Below are 14,831 nucleotides of genomic sequence, written 5' to 3' on the forward strand. Positions count from 1 at the left end.
CCTCCCTACCCCCGCTCAGGGGAACGGCGCTAAAACTTCAGGCCGAGAGGGCTCGCTGGGACCCCCTGGCGCTCCTGTCTCAGAGATGTGCCCGCCGGGACAAGTCACAGAAGTGGAATCACACAGCGTGCGCTCAGTCGATTGTCTTTTCTTCCTCCATGTACTTTTGAGGACAGCTTTGTCCTTGCCCAAAGTCACCTCTGCCCAGGGCTCCTTAAGGTCCTCACCTGAGTCTCTTCAAAATCTGTGACAGCAACACACACCTGACCCGGCCTGGCCTAGGGTCCACCTCGAAGCTGTTCAGCTTTCTCTAAAGCCAGACAGTATTTGAAAACCACATTGTTTTTTGTTTTTGCAAAACCCCAACTGAAAACACCACGTCACACGGAAAACAGTCCTTAGACTGGAATGCCGAGGAAAATCCTGCCATGGGTGAGACACCAGACAGCTCAACTTTGTTCCCTTTTCGCCCTGGCTGCCAGGAAGCTCAGGATGAGTACCGTATGTAACTGTAAAGATGCTCGCTCACCCCAGAGGTTGGTCTTAAGGATCCCGAGGGGTTAAAGCGGAGTTTTACCGATGCGGCCTGCAGCAGAATCATTTTGGAAGGAGGCCACAAAGACAGATTCCTACTGAATTAGATTTCTTGTGCATCCAGTGCTAGAATCTGCGAGATGCCCAAGAATTCTTGGTCCTCAGGTGAGGCCCTGCCGTCAGGGTGAAACGACCCGGCCCATTCCCTAGGACGGAGGAGAACCTTCTGGAGGAACCGATCTGGCGGCCCATTCCCTAGGACGGAGGAGAACCTTCTGGAGGAACCGATCTGGCGGCCCATTCCCTAGGACGGAGGAACGATCTGGCGGCCCTTCTGGAGGAACCGATCTGGCGGCCCATTCCCTAGGACGGAGGAGAACCTTCTGGAGGAACCGATCTGGCGGCCCATTCGCTAGGACGGAGGAGAACCTTCTGGAGGAACCGATCTGGCGGCCCATTCGCTAGGACGGAGGAGAACCTTCTGGAGGAACCGATCTGGCGGCCCATTCCCTAGGACGGAGGAGAACCTTCTGGAGGAACCGATCTGGCGGCCCATTCCCTAGGACGGAGGAGAACCTTCTGGAGGAACCGATCTGGCGGCCCATTCCCTAGGACGGAGGAGAACCTTCTGGAGGAACCGATCTGGCGGCCCATTCCCTAGGACGGAGGAGAACCTTCTGGAGGAACCGATCTGGCGGCCCATTCCCTAGGACGGAGGAGAACCTTCTGGAGGAACCGATCTGGCGGCCCATCCCTAGGACGGAGGAGAACCTTCTGGAGGAACCGATCTGGCGGCCCATTCCCTAGGACGGAGGAGAACCTTCTGGAGGAACCGATCTGGCGGCCCATTCCCTAGGACGGAGGAGAACCTTCTGGAGGAACCGATCTGGCGGCCCATTCCCTAGGACGGAGGAGAACCTTCTGGAGGAACCGATCTGGCGGCCCATTCGCTAGGACGACCACCTGGGGCACCAGAAACCCTCTCTGCTCTCTGATCCCTCACGGGGGGGGGGGTGCCCGCTTACACCCGCAAGCGGGAAGGGTCATTTGAGGCAATAACAAAGAACACCTGAGGAGATCCGAATCCCATTCGCAGGTAGGCTAACGCCTCCGAGTCGTCCGTGAGAACTCGCGTGAGAAAGTAAATTAACTGTCACTCTCAAGTGGAACCCTTCTGCCGCTACTTAGGTGACATCCTGGCTACTAACCAAATCGCCACTCGAGGGTACTTTCCTGCTTTTTTCTGAGAGGCGGCAGGAGGGGATGGCGGCAAAGAGTCTGAAACACCCACAGTCCGTGCAGGTTCATCGCGTGACACACGGCCCCACGCAGGCGCCGGGGCGTGGGGGGTATGAGGGGCCGTACGTGATGAACGGAGGCCCTTAGGACAGCAGGAGGCCGCTGAGGGGCAGGGTCCCTTGCCGGACGGGCAGCTGCGAAGGAGGAAAAGGAGCCCAGGTAAACCTCGGCCTGACGGAGGATTCTGCCTCCGCTCTGCCACCAGCCCAGGCCCCAGCACTGCCCACAGAAGAGCCACGTCGTGGTGACGGAAAGCCCTCCGCATCCACAACACAAGGACCTCGATCCTTCCTCCAGCCGAGGGGCCCCAGGAAGCTCTTCCTGGGCTAGTCTCCCAGGGAGCAGCCACCCCCGTATCCTACAGGTGGCCAACTGTTACCGTAGATTCACTCCTAGCCCTCATGTGGGGCCCAGACCGGCTCCTCCTTTCTCCCTTCCCCTTGTTCGGCAATGTCCACCATCGCAGGGGTGGCTGCTCTGAGATCGAGTGTTCCCCACCAACGGGGAGCCGATGCACGTTCCCGATGGAGAGACTCGAGGCCCAACCCTGACCAAGGATCTCCAGAGAAACTTCCGCAGCACAGCCGCCCCCTCACAGCCCCCGGCATGGGGACAGGCCAGAGCTCCAATCAACCGGCCAGTGTCCTCCCGTCGTGAAGAAACCCAGAAGTCAGAGGGCCTTGGTGCGAGCTGGAGCTCAGGGACGTTGGGTCATGAACGGACGGCGGGCCTGAGGCAGACGCCCCCAAAGGCAACAACAACAAAGGAGCAGGAACTGGGTGCAGGCCGGGGTTCAAAGCCCGACAAGGGAACAGTACCGGGCAGCAGCTGGAGACAGGAGGATCCCGGCCCTGCCCACTCAGCCAGGACAGCTGGGGCTGGCACGGTCCCCCACAGAGCCCCCACCACCCCCTGCCAGGAGAACGCCCATCTTCGCCGTCGGAGGGGCGGGACACAGCTCGGAGCAGGTGGAGGGACGCCGTGGAAGGGCCTGGACAGGGGAAGAGGAGGGTCCAACTGGGTTTCAGGCAGGGCTGGGAAGGGAGCTTGAGGTGCCCCCCAAAGCCGATGGCGACCAGGACCAGGGTGGGACAGTGGCTCCTACGCTCTGCCCTCGCCTGCGCTCTATTCATATCCCCGGGACACGCGTTCTCACCAGGGTCTCGGGGGGCCAAACAGATCCTCGGGTTTTTAAGTATAAGGTACAGATACAGAAGAGACACACGAACAGATACGCAGCATTTCACAGCACGAACAATTCATCGGGGTGGACAATTAGGAAAAAAATATCGAAAACATCTTCTTGGACAGATAACTAAAAAAGGTAAGTTGAGGGGCTCCTGGGTGGCTGAGTCAGTTAAGCGACCCATCTTGACTTCGGCTCAGGTCATGACCTAGAGGTTTGTGGGATTGAGCCCCACATCGGGCTCCTCGCCGACCACGTGGAGCCTGCTTGGCATTGTCTCTCCCTCTCCCTGCCCCTCCCCTGCTCGTGCTCTCTGTCTCTCTCTCAAATAAATAAGTAAATATTAAAAACAACAACAACAACAAAAGATAAGTTTGAGAAACATTGTTCAAAGGGATTTGGACCTCCACACTTTCCTTGATGGTCGCCAGTGACAGGGCCAGGGGAGAGGACACAGTGTGTGCTCAGCCTGAGCTGAATTAAGCCGCCTGATGGCCCTGTGGCTGAGAGCGAGGTATGCTGGGTGCCACATCCTCCCCTGAGCATGACAACAACCTCAAAAGGTGAAGTCGGTCAAGGTGAGATCCACACTCAGGCAGCACTCAGCGAGTGCCCACCCTTTAACCACATGCTGCGCGTGAAACAATGCCGACGGAGCACACAGTAGGTGCTCAGTAAAACGGGCACTGGGCTCTAGACAATGGGCTCAGCGCATGTCTTGACTCTGCAGAACTGAGGTCACGGGCTTCCCTCCACTGTTCCCTGCCCCCAAGCACAAACGGGTGTCCCCGTGACCATCCAAAAATGGTACGGGGACACTCAGAGCACCTCTCTTGTCCTCCATCAACCCTTAGCCACACTGGCTGGGTCCAGTACGGGCACGGCAGCTCGGACATCACAGAGCAGACAGGAAAAGGCAGAGCTGGGGCCCCAAGCGATGGTCCTGGTAAGTCCCCTCGAGGTCACATCAGCAGGGGACCAGGGAGCAGCTTTGTTTCTCCAGAGTTGAGGACAACTCCAGCCACCGTCTCCCCCCGAGCCTAACACAAAACCAAGAGCCTGACGATAAGAAACTGACCATCCTCTGGCCACAGTGCAAAAGGGGTGAGGCAGACAACAGCAGGACGGTGGCGACCAGCTTGCAGGTGAAAAAGACAAGGAGAAAATGCGTTAACTCACCAGAGGCGCTGGCAGACTGGGCCCTGCAGAAAAGCTTCTTAGGACAGGAACCGTCTGTGCTCCGGTGAGCCGCGGCACGGAGACTGGAGGGACTTTCAGAGCTGGGAGAGACAAGAAGACCAGGACATGGTCAGGCAGATGCTGTCGAGGGGCAGAATGTGAAATCTCCAAGCGGATCCTGGCGTCTCTGAGCTAAAAACCAGGGGCTGCGGGGTGACTGGGTGGCGCAGTCAGTTAAGCGTCCGACTTCAGCCAGGTCACGATCTCGCGGTCCGTGAGTTCGAGCCCCGCGTCGGGCTCTGGGCTGATGGCTCAGAGCCTGGAGCCTGTTTCCGATTCTGTGTCTCCCTCTCTCTCTGCCCCTCCCCCGTTCATGCTCTGTCTCTCTCTGTCCCAAAAATAAATAAACGTTGAAAAAAAAATTAAAAAAAAAAAAAAAAAACCAGGGGCTGCACCTCTGCCTCAGCCAAGACGGTACAGGTATGCCTTTCCCCATCTCTCCCACACGGTGCAATTAAAAACCAGGATGTTGTACAGAAGACACACACAAGACTCCTGAAGGGGGAGAGAAGGAGGAAGATTGGCAAGGGACCAGGGACCCCGAGGAACGGCACGGTGGGCAGTTCTCTAGGCTGGGTTTTTGCCTCGTCCAGCCCAGGCGTGGAGCTAAAGAAGTCGGTGACCCAGACGTTTGGTAGAAACAGACAAAAAGCCACCACGGATGATTGTTCTCTGTAGCCAAGGGACCAGGAAAGTGGCAGCCTAATGAGACAAGGTGTTTACACAATGACCACTCTCCTGCAGCCAGACGCCAGAGAAAAAATGGCACCCACCCGGACCCGCCGCAGCAAAGGTCGAGTAGGGAGCTGAGACTTCCAGCCTGCGTCGCTGCAACAGGCACCCCAACCCCCCACTGGCTGGTGTCAAAGAAGCCTAAGTAAGAGCTGGGACTTTTTCCCCCACCAGGTGGTAATGAATCCTCCTCTCGCTCCATGGCATTAGTGTGGACAACATGGGGAGACTGGGTTTCCACACCCACTCGGCAGTAACAAGGCACCCCCTCCCTCACCCCACTGAGCTGGTGTCAGGAAAGAGCTAATGGAAAGTCAGGACTTTCTCCATCACCGCCAGAAATGAGGTCACCCCGCCACGGCATTGTGGGGGGACCACATAGGGAGCAGGAGCGCCCAACCCCACCAGCAATAACAAAGAACTTCCCCACTGGAGTGTCAACAGAGGCCAAACTGTTGATGAGACTGCTATGTCCACCTGGCAGCAATGGGACAGCACCCTCTCCTCCCTTGAGAGAGCAGTGTCAAAGAACACCAGCTGAAACTGAGGTTTACAAGGATCCAGAGTCTCACCAGATAATAGGAGAACATACTCATCTCCACCGAAAATCACCCATCATCCCAAGAACCAGGAAGATCTCAAATGGGAAAAGGACAACCCATGACAGCTGACACTGGGGTGACAAAGATGTTAGAATTATCTGACAAAGAGTTTAAAGCAGTCCCGATAAGAATAAACAATTAGGAACGTGCTGGAAACAGATGAAAAAACTGGAAGTTTCATTTAAAAAAAAAAAAAAACATAAAATCTGAACAAAGAAACAAAGAAGAGCCAAGTCAAAATGTTGGAACTGAAAAGTGCGGTCATTGAAATAAGCAGCTCACTGGACGGACTCAACAGCAGAATGGAGGGGACAGAAATAACTGGAAGACAGACCAACAGAAATTACCTACACTGCACGGCAGAGAGAAAACACACTAAAAATGAAACAGAGCCTCAGGGACCAGTGTGCCTCTAACCTCATCAGAGACCCAGAAAGAGAGAAGAATGGGGAGGTACAAAAAAGTACTCAACAATATAACAGAAGAAAACATCCCAGATTTGGCAAGAGACATAAACCTACAGATTCAAGAAGCTTAACAGGTCCCAAATAGAATAAACCCAAGGAAATTCACACCAAGATGAATCATAATTAAACTTCTGAAAACTAATAACAAAGAAAAATCTTGAAAGCAGGCAGAGAAAACTGATACTTTATTTACAGTAGGGAAACAACTACAGTAATAGTGTATTTCTCATCAGAAACTATGGATGGCACACAAAATTTTTGGAGTAACGAATGAAAAGAACTATGAATCTAGAACTCTATATCCAGCAAAAATATCGTATAAGAAAAAAGAAAAATCAATACATTCTTGGTCGAAAGGAAACCAAGAGAATTTTCCATCAATAGACCTGTCCTAAAAGAATGGCTGAAGAAAGCTCTTTAAACAGAAAGGAAACAATAAAAGAAGGAATCCTGGAACACTGGGAAGGAAAAAAGAACACAGTAAGGGAAAATAGGGGTAAATAAAATTGGCTTATCTTCTCCCCTCAAATTTTCTAAATTATGTTTAACAATTGAAGAGAAAATTATAATGCAATCTGATTTGGTTCTAAATGCACGTAGAGAAAATATTCAAGACATTTATATTATTATAAGTGGGGGAGGGTGAAGACACATAAAAGGAAGTAAGGTTCATATATTTAACTCAAACTGATATCACAGTAGATGGTGGTAAAATTATACATATAAAATATAATGCCTAATCACTTAGAAAGCTAAGCAAAGCCCAAAAACAATTATAGATAAATCCAACTGAAATGCTAAAAATATTCAAATAACCCACAAGAAGGCAGAAAAATGATAACAGATATGAAAAACAGAACAAACATAAAACAAAAAACAAAATGGCAGATGTAAGCCTTAACATAGCAATAATTGCATTAAAAGTAAATGTCAAAATATACCAGTTAAATGGCAGAGATTGGCCAAATGGACTAGATTTTATTTTTTTTTATTTGAACTTAAAAGATTTTAAAAGACCCAATTATATGAGGTCTACAAAAATTCTCTTTAAATAGTGACATAATTGGAATGAAAATAAAAGACATACGAACATTAACCACAGGAAGGTACACATAGCTATATTAATATTAGATAAAGTAGACTTGGAACAAAAAACTACCAGAGAGGAACATTATAATTGACAAAAGGTCAATCCACCAAAAAGTATAGCAACCTTAAATGTATACGCACCAAACAACAGAGGAGAAAAATATATAAAGCAAAAACGTATAGAACTGAAAAGAAAAGGAGACAATTTCAGTTACAGACTTTGATGCTCCCATCTCAGCAACTGATAGGATTTAACTAGACAGAAAAGTCAGCAAGGAAGTGGAAGAGCTCAACAGATTCTGAGTGATATTCATGGAACATGCCATTCAATAACAACAGAATATACACTCTTTCAAGTGCTCCTGGAATATATACCAAGATAGATCATATCTAGGGCCACAAAACAACTGCAACAAATTTAAAAGTGAAATCATACATAGTGTGTTCTCTGACTACAACAGATGCAAATTAGAAATCCATAACTGAAAGGTGACAGAAGTCTCCAATACTTTTAAATTAAAACAGCACACTTCTAAACAACCCATGCATCAAAGGAAGTTTCAAAGGAAACGTTTTTAATACATGGAATTGAATGAAACAAAAAATAAAATAAAATAAAACAAAACAAAACAAAACAAAATAAAATAAAATAAAACAAAACATTCCAAATTCTGTGAGACACAGCTAAAGCAATAAGACAAATTTAAAGCACTAAATGCATACATTAGGAAAGAAATAATAATCTCAAATTCTAAGTTCCCATCTCAAGAAGTGAATAAAAGGAGAGGAAAATAAATCTAAAGCAAGCAAAAGAAGGAAACAATAATCATAAAAGTGGGGGAAAAATAAAACTGAAAAGAGGAAAACAGTAGAGGAAATCAATAAAACAATGAGCTAGTTCTTTGTAAAAGTCAATAAAATTGACAAAACTAGCAAGACTGATAAATTAAAAAACAGAGACACTCATTACCAGTACCAGAAATAAAATGGAAGATATCATTATGGTCCCTGCAGCAGTCTTTATTATCAAAAAGATAATAAAGGAGTATATAAATAGCTCTACACACATAAATTTGACAATCCAAAATAAACCAATTCTTCAAGAAATACACCCTATCTCAACTCATCCAAAATGAAGTAAGTAATCTGACCAGCCCTTGTAACCATTAAGAAAATCGAATTCATAATTTTAAAGCTCCCAGTTTCGGAAAAAACGATATATCTCCAAATGGTTTCACTGGAGAATTCTGTGAGTGTTTAAAGAAGAATTAATACCAATTCTACACATTCTCTTGCAGAAAATAGAATAGGAAGGAATAATTCCCAATATATTTTATGGAACAAGTATTATTACCCTGATACCAAAACCATATAAAGAGAGTACAAAAAAGAAAACCATAGGTTAATATCCCTCATGAATATCAATGTTAAAATCTCAAACAAAATTTTATCAAAGAGAATTCAGTATATGAAAAGAATTATATCCCATGACCAACTGGGGTTTACTGCAAGAATTTAAGGCTGGTTCAATTTTTTTTTTTAATCAGTCTATGTATAATACACTATGTATCAACAGGCTAAAGAAGAAAAATCATAGAATCATGTGAATGAATGCAGAAAAAAACATTTGACAAAATCCAATATTCATCTATGACAAAAACTCTCCCCCAAAATAGGAGGAGGGGAACTTCCTAACTTGATAAAGCATAATCTGCAAAAGTCCACCAACTGACATTATTCCAAATAGAAAAGACTAAATGTTTTCCCTCTGTGCTCAGCAACCAAGCAAGGAAGTCTGCTGTCATTACTCTTATCGAACCTAGTGATAAACGTTCTATAAAGTACAATAAGACAAGAAAGAAAACGAAAAGCAAACGGATTGAGAAGAAAGAATTAAAACTGTCCCCATCTGCAGATGACAGGACTGGAGAAAATCCCAAGGAATCTACAAACAAAAACCTCCTAGAAATAATGAGTGAGTTGAATAAAGTCATAAGATAGAAGAAAGTCAACATATAAAAGTCAATTGTATTCCTATATGCTAGCTGTAGACACCAAAATTTAAAATACAACACTGTCTATAACTGCTCAAAACTAATGAAATACTGAGGTGTAAATCTAGCAAAACAGGCACAAGACTTGTGTGCTAAAATCTACACAACATTGGGGAAAGAAATCAGAGGAGATCTGCAGAAGTGGAGAACATACCACGTTCATGGATTGGAAAACTCAACATAGTCAAGATGTCACTCTTCCCAAATCAACATACGGGTTGAATGCAATTCCAACCAAATTCTCGGCATGTTTTTGTAGAAATAGACAGTATTATCCTAAAATACACGGAAAGGTAAAGGAACTAGAATAACCAAAACAAACTTGAGAAAGAATAAAGTGAGAGAAGTCCGTCTACCCAATTTCAAGACTTACTCTGCAGGGACGGTGATCAGACGGTGTGGTTCTGGTGGAGGGATGGGCACACAGATCAACAGGACTCAACAGAGAGCCCAGAAACAGGCCCACAAACATGGCCAGCTGGTTCAGGACAAAGGTAAATAGCAATGAATAAGCAAGATAATCACCATAACCTTAGTTATACAAAAATGAACTCAAAATGGATCATGGACATAAATGCAAAACATGAAACTATCAAGCTTTCAGAAAAACAACACTTTCTCATAGGAGAAAAATCTTCAGGATCTAGGACGAGGCAACAAGTTCTCAGACGGGACGTCAGAAGCACAAGCCACACACAGAAAAATGGATGAACCGGACAAGCTTCTATCTGTGAGAGACCCATTACACAGATGAAAATACAAATCACAGACTGGGAGGAAACGCTCACAACCTGCATAGCTAACAAAGGACTAGAGTCTTTAATAGAAGGAACTCCCAAAATGTAATGGTAAAAAGCTAAGCAGTTCATTTAAAACATGAACAGAAGACATAAAGAGACACTTCGTGAGGAAGGAGAGCTAGACGTTGGATGACCACAGGGAAAGTCGCTTCAACGCCGTCACCACCGACGGGATGCGCGTCACAGCAGTGAGTACCTGTCAGAATGGCTAAAATAAAAACCAGTAACACCAAACGCAGGTGATGCTTAAGAAACAGGGTCGCTTGCACGCTGCTGGTAGGGATGTCACACAGCGTGGCCTTTCAGGAAAAATGTAGCGGTTTCTTAAAAATCTAACTGTGCAACAACCCCGTGACCCAGAGTTTGCACTCGGGGCATTCATCCTACGGAAATGAAACACAAAACCCACACCCTAACATTTACGGCAGTTTTAGTCACAACAGCCAAACACTGCCAACAACCCAGGCGCCCCTCAAAGGGCGAGCGGTCAACCATGCTGGTGCGAACATTCCACGGACGCTACTCAGCAAGAGGAGACACGTGGACACACACAACCACCTCTACGGTTGTGCTGAGAGAGGAAAGCCCATCCCGAGAGGTGTGAGCTGTGTGAGTGAACTTTGCACACCTGTCAAAACAACAAAATGGCAGAGATGGAGAACAGAGCAGAGGTTGCGCAGGTGAGGAAGCTGGGGCGGCGAGGGCTCTGTGGCTACAAAGGGCTGCACAGGGGATGCTCGAGCTAACAGACATACTTCTATCTGGCCGCCCCGCTGCCCATGTCCTGGTTGTAAGAAGGCAGTGCAGTTTTGCAGGATTTTGCTATTGGGGGAGCTGAGTAAAGACCATAGGGGGTTAGAGGGGATCGACGATCTCTGCGTTATGTCTTCCAATTCCAATTAGTTAAAACTAAGAAGGTTTATTAGGGGCGCCTGGGGGGCTCAGTCGGTTGAGCGTCCGACTTCGGCTCAGGTCACGATCTCGCAGTTGGTGAGTTCGAGCCCCGTGTTGGGCTCTGTGCTGACAGCTCAGAGCCTGGAGCTTGTCTCACATTCTTTCTGTCTGTCTGTCTGTCTGTCTCTCTCTCTCTCTCTCTCTCTCTCTCTCTCTGTCTGCCCCTCCCCCACTTGCATTCTGTCTCTCTTTCTCTCTCTCAAAAATAAACATTAAAATAAAAACAAAAAGGTTTCTTACTTTTTTTTTTTAATGTTTACTTATTTTTGAGCGAGAGAGACAGTCAGTGCAAGTGGGGAAGGGGCAGAGAGAGGGGGAGACACAGAATCGGAAGCAGGCTCTGGGCTGTGAGTTGTCAGCACAGAGCCCAATGTGGAGCGCAAACCCACAAACCGTGAGATCGTGACCTGAGCCGAAGTCGGACGCTTAACCAACTGAGCCACCCAGGTGCCCCCAAGGCTTCTTATTTTTTAAAGTCCACGTGGAAAACAAAACAAATAAAAAAGCAAGTTAAAGAGCATTACCCTGTGGCCCGGGGCACATCATTCCACTCCCGGGCTATACCTAACACTGACAAAAACCATATGTCCACATGAAAACTTGCACACCCGTGTTCACAGCGGTGCCATTTGTAATGGCGAAAAAGTGGAAACAGCACAATGCCCAGCAACGGATGAACGGGTGAACCAGGTGTGGTCCATGCACGCGTTCATGGCTGAACACGGTTCAGCCAGGATAAGGCAGGAAGCATCAGCACCCGCCACAGCATGGACGGCCCCTGAACACATGATGCTCAGCGAAAGCAGCCGGTCACAAATGACCCCGTGTCACAAGGTTCCAGTTACAGGAAGCGCACAGAACGGGCAAATCCATGGAGACAGAAAGCAGCTTAGCGGTTTCGAGGGCTGGGGAGAGGAGGAGGGACGCCGGCTCGCTTTCAGGGGGATGAAAATGTCACAGAATAGATTTTGGTGATGGCCATACAACCCTGTGACGATACCAAAAAAAAAACAAAACAAAAGCACGCCACTGCATTGCACGGTCTACGAAATACCTCCCAATAACCCGTTGGAGAAAAGAAACCACTGACAGGGTTGCAGGAAATTTTAAAAGCCTTCATTTCAGAGCGATCCTCGCTGTGCCCCACAGAGTAAGTAAATTATTGAACTATTTAAAAATGTTAGCCTTCTGCTGTCTGCGTCTATTTTTAGAAGTGCTCATCATTTCTAGGGAGATTGAAATCGTAATTGCAAGGCGTCCTGAAGGAGCCCTGCAGCCCCCTCCAAGGGAGATGGCTTGTGCGAAAAGCAGGATGGGGCAGGAAGGTCGCCGCGGGCCGGGTGTCACCCACACACACGGCTGCCGCCCCCCCCCCAACGTCCACAAAGTGCTCCTGATTCTCCTGAGCCTCCAGCTCGGTCACCCCGGCTTAGTAACGGTTACCCTGTAAAATTATTCAGGTGCAAAGTTAAAATATTAATTACACCTGCACGGGGACCAGTCAGAGCGCGAAACCCAACCTGGCAGGCTGGTGGTGTGCGTGTGATCCTCGAGATCCACGGGCAACAATAACGGAGTGGCAGGGAGGGATAACAGACGGCTACCACCAACCCGCACGGGGGTCTCTGAACCACAAACCCGCACGGGGGTCCCCGGACCACGACATGCACAGGGCTCCCTGAACCACAAACCCACAGGGACTCACCCCCACAACCCGCATGGGGTCCCTGAACCACAAACCCACATGGGGTCACCCCCACAACACGCACGGGGGTCCCCAAACCACCAACCCGGCATGGGGGTCTCTGAACCACAAACCTGCATGGGGTCCCCGAACCACAACATGCACAGGGCTCCCTGAACCACAAACCCACATGGGGTCACCCCCACAACCCTCACAGGGGTCCCTGAACCACCAACCCGGCATGGGGGTCTCTGAACCACAAACCCACAGGGGGTCACCCCCACAACCCGCACGGGGGTCCCTGAACCACAACCTGCACGGGTTCCCCGAACCACAAGCCACACGGGGGTCCCCAACCACAAACCCACAGGGGATCACCCCCACAACACACACGGGGGTCCCCGAACCACAACCCGCATGGGTTCCCCGAACCACAAGCCACACGGGGGTCCCCAACCACAAACCCACAGGGGGTCACCCCCACAACACGCACAGGGGTCCCCGAACCACAAACCCACAGGGGGTCACCCCCACAACACGCACGGGGGTCCCCAAACCACCAACCCGGCATGGGGGTCCCCGAACCACAACCCACACGGGGGTCCTCGAACCACAAACCCACAGGGGGTCACCCCCACAACACGCACGGGGGTCCCCAAACCACCAACCCAGAATGGGTCCCCGAACAACATGCACAGGGCTCCCTGAATCACAGAATGGGTCCCCGAACAACATGCACAGGGCTCCCTGAATCACAAACCCACAGGGGGTAACCCCCACAACACGCACGGGGGTCCCCGAACCACCAACCCGGCACGGGGGTTCCTTCTCGGGTACTCGTCCCTCCTCGCTGGAACTTCCACCCGGCAAAGTCCTCTCCCAAGGACCCTGGACTTGGTCATTCCGCTCACTTTGGACAAATCAGCAAGCACAAAGGACAACAGAAATTCGATGCAGGAGGCCATCACATCAGGGGACGCATGTGTCCAGACGCCGAAGAGAAGGCAACGCTCCGCACCTGGGCATCACCCTGGACGGACCGAGCACCGGGCCGGGCACACGCGAGTCAGATCCGCTCTGCCGCACGAGCCCTGGGCTGACCGGTCCTCACAGCTGGTCCCTTCTCTCGACCACAAAATGAGTCATTTGCACCGTGGCTGTCTGAGTTCTAAAGGAGAGAAGGCGGCCGAGTATCGGAGCTGCTTTTAAGGCAACTGCAAACTCAGGGTGGACTTAGGGCCCGGACCGACAGACCAACAGGAGAGGAGAGAGAGCCCGAAACCAGTCCCCAAACAAGCTTGGGGGCTGCGCCCTTGACAAAAGGGAGGGACAAACCAATCAGGGGCTGGGGCGGACCATTTTCTGGAGAAAGAGACAGATGGGGTCAATAGAAGAAAAGCAAATGAGGGCCACCTGGGTGGCTCAGTCCGTTGAGCATCCGATTTAGGCTCAGGGCATGATCTCGCGGTCCGTGGGTTCGAGCCCCGCATCGGGCTCTGTCCTGACAGCTCGGAGCCTGGAGCCTGCTTCAGATTCTGTCTCCCTCTCCCTCTGCCCCTCACCCACTCATGCTCTGTCTCTGTCTCTCTCCAAAACGAATAAACATTAAAAAAAAATTTCCGAGCCAGGAAATTCAGGCTCGGTAAGCCGAGTGGCCCGTGAACCAGGAGATATTCAGTGGAGCGAAGGAAATGCAAAGGAACAGGGTGCCTGTTCCCACCCATCGGGTGGGCATCATCGAGACGGCACCAGGGTCAAGTCTCCGCGAGGACCGGACGGCTCTCACACTGTGACGATGGCACTGCAGCTGGGCACAGCCCCCGTGGAGAGCAATCAATTGGGAGGAGAGGATCCGAGAAGGCGGGACCCGTGTACCCCAGGCCACAGAGGCCAACACCTGTCCCCTAAGGACAGACCCTAAGAAAGAGCCGTCCTGGTCAAGGACATTCTCTGCAGCACAGCCTGAAAGACAAACGGCAAACAGCCTGGAGTCCCCAGGAGAAGACCAGAGACCTGGGGTCCGCCGTCCCACGAAATACGACAAAGCGGCTAAAATGTGCAAACTAGAGCGATGTGATGAGGTGGGATTTTTTTTTTCAAGTAGCTATGAATCCCGATGCCACCAAGACAAAGCTTCCAGGGAACAGACAGTGCCTTAGCCCACCTGCCCCCGTCCCCCACCCCACACGGG

At 49.7% G+C, this 14,831-nt stretch overlaps 1 protein-coding gene across 1 annotated transcript in view; it reads right to left on the bottom strand.

The window, feature by feature from the left end:
- The window catches only part of SHANK2 (SH3 and multiple ankyrin repeat domains 2), a 509,419-nt gene that overhangs the window by 477,614 nt on the left and 16,974 nt on the right, over window positions 1-14,831 (bottom strand). The window contains exon 2 of the mRNA XM_030332233.1: window positions 4,199-4,299. The gene's annotated coding sequence lies outside the window, so the exon portion shown is untranslated. The remainder of the gene's footprint in view (window positions 1-4,198; window positions 4,300-14,831) is intronic.

The sequence above is a fragment of the Lynx canadensis genome, chromosome D1 (genome assembly GCF_007474595.2).
Source record: "Lynx canadensis isolate LIC74 chromosome D1, mLynCan4.pri.v2, whole genome shotgun sequence".
NCBI lineage: Eukaryota > Metazoa > Chordata > Mammalia > Carnivora > Felidae > Lynx > Lynx canadensis.